This window comes from Penaeus japonicus, unplaced genomic scaffold (assembly GCF_977035675.1).
Source record: "Penaeus japonicus unplaced genomic scaffold, GWHDUDI00000001_assembly GWHDUDI00000008, whole genome shotgun sequence".
In the NCBI taxonomy this organism is placed as follows: domain Eukaryota; kingdom Metazoa; phylum Arthropoda; class Malacostraca; order Decapoda; family Penaeidae; genus Penaeus; species Penaeus japonicus.
The window spans coordinates 28,742,592-28,745,091 of record NW_028234410.1 but is presented as its reverse complement, the minus strand read 5'-3'; the positions used below and the strand labels follow the sequence as shown (position 1 = coordinate 28,745,091).

At 32.5% G+C, this 2,500-nt stretch overlaps 1 protein-coding gene across 6 annotated transcripts in view; it reads right to left on the bottom strand.

Annotated features, from left to right (window-relative positions):
• The window catches only part of LOC122254586 (arrestin homolog), a 148,925-nt gene that overhangs the window by 173 nt on the left and 146,252 nt on the right, over positions 1 to 2,500 (bottom strand). For all 6 annotated transcript variants that reach the window (XR_015191224.1, XR_015191222.1, XR_015191223.1 and 3 more), the window contains one exon: positions 1 to 2,500. This exon is cut by the window's left edge and continues 173 nt beyond it; it is cut by the window's right edge and continues 791 nt beyond it. The gene's annotated coding sequence lies outside the window, so the exon portion shown is untranslated.

Sequence of the window (2,500 nt, the reverse complement as noted above, 5' to 3'; positions counted from 1 at the left end):
CCAAACTATTTATAATGCATTCTAGTATGAACAGCAGCAAAAAATGTCCTTCCTCAAAACAGAGATTCAATTCTGCATTGGGACTACGTTTTCTCGAAGACACTGTTTATACACATATATATTTTTCTTTTCTTTAAAATATATATCTATTATTGTTATCATTACTTCATATAAGCATATGGACCTAGAAAGATTCCCAAGTCACTAGAAAGACAACCAAAAGAGAAAATTTGAATACAGAAGCTGAATACAGATGCATACACAGTGGAGCATGTGATTTTGAACAGGGTTTGCTATTTAACTGAAGTATAAATCGACTGTATAATGCAACTAAGTGAGGCATGATATCATTATTACATCTGTTGTCATTCTTTCTCGTTCAGCAGCAGGCACTTTATGTAGAAACAGATGCATGATAATACTCCCCCCCCATACATTAATAGACAAATTGTTGTTATATCATTATTCCTGGCACACTCAAGATATTGAACATTTTAATGAAATAGCTATTACCGAAATATATATATATATGATATAGATGTGAGTGGATATTATTGCAAAGGTAAGAGAACAGTGCACAAATGAAATAGAGTGCTGTCCCTTGATTAATCCGTCACTAATCGATTGTGAATATACTTTTGCAATTGATATCGCTTTCACTGTAAATGTAGATAGATATATGCAATAGCAAGTTGCAATAGGAACTGGCAATGACAATATGGAAAACACTTTTAGACACGTGCGCTATTCAAGTAAGCTCGAACGCTTTTTTCTTCGCCACAAAGATTGATAAGATGCAATTACACCGAGCGAAAGAAACATTCTAGTTTTTTTCTATATTTCGTAATTTTGATAATGATTTATGTTATAGTTGATGTGTGTGTGTGTGTGTGTGTGTGTGGGTGTGGGTGTGGGTGTGATATAATACATGAAGAATACAAGCGAATTGAAAAGAAGACTTTTAGTTAAAAGAGGTAAAAATTATTATAAACGATAATGATATTCGTGTGCACTTACGTTAGATTCAACCAAAATAAAAAGCCGAAACGAAGAAACGATGTTTTAGATCGGTCCATCTGATTAATTTTTATTATAGAAAGTTTTAAAACATTTTAGATATTTTAATTTTCATGAAATTTGTTTGGATTTATACCACCTCACTCTCTCTCTCTCTTTCTTTTTCACAATTTTCTGCTCATTTCTTCATTTTTTGCGTGTAGCAAGGAAGACATCTTGAAATAGAATGCAGTTCAGAATCACGGTGGAATTTTCAAAATACATTTTATTTATTACATCAGTGTTTGCATATCTCTTTGGAAAGATATTTGTTATTTGGTGTCCATGCTGTTTTTTACCATGAAAAAAGGAAATTTTCACTTTTTCCATTGATGTTAAACTTATCAACGACATAAAATACTGTAGTACACAAACATATACTAAAGAAACATATAAAGAGGCATCTAGCAATCTATCAGAAATATAGTTGTTAAACTCCATCTTACATATGCTATAAGCGTGATATGACACACTGTAATTCACCATTTACACAGGGTCGCAATTCAGAGATCGGCTCGTCAAGTGGTAAGCAGAGAGGCCAGAGTGAAAAATCTACGTTATCATAATATAGAGATTTTTTTTATTTCCACTACTAAGCGAAGCGCAGTAAATAAAATAGTTTATTTAGATGTGTCACTCTCGAAAAGAAAAGAAAAAAAAAAACAATAACACTGTCTCTCTGTAGAATAAGCTGCTCTGTGGGTTGACATTGCAGCTGTATTCTATAGTATGCTAAAAAATGTATTTAAAGGTGAGCCGACCCCTTAAGCTGTATCAAGGTTAAATACATTTAAGGGCAAGGCAAACGGTGGTGTTGAAGGAGGGAGGAAGAGACTCTAAAAGAAAAAAGGATATTAATAGGAAAAGGAGAGAAAAAAAACAGGTAGCAACAACCTATACATCTCTTCACAACATCTTACAGTGTACTGGAAACCCTTAATTTTGATTTACACCTGTCATTAGTGTGTCTATTTGTTTACGTACATACATAAATATATATAATCTGGCAAAATTTAATTTCAACCTGATACCCGCGTAGCACATTGTAGTTGAATAATTACATGTCATAGTGTTTTTTTCTTCTTTTTTCCTATAACTGATCGGTGGCATTTTATTTAAAGAATATCAGGCACATTTAACCTACGACGCTGCTTTGAAAAACAAAACAATACAACAATGGAATGTAATTATAAGCTGTTTAGCTTTGGTTAAAAGCTTTCAGTATTGCTGACATATTTGGTCACTTTTTCTTGATATTTCTTGTCATACTGTCGGTGTGGCTGTAAAGTATACTCGCTTTTAAGTATTCCTTTTCTTATCTATATCGTGTTTTTTTTTTCATTTTCTTTTGATTTTTTACAGATTTATAGTGTAGTGATCTTAGTGTTCTTGGGTGAAATGTCCAGATCCCATTGTATCAGGATACGACTATAACTAAAATACT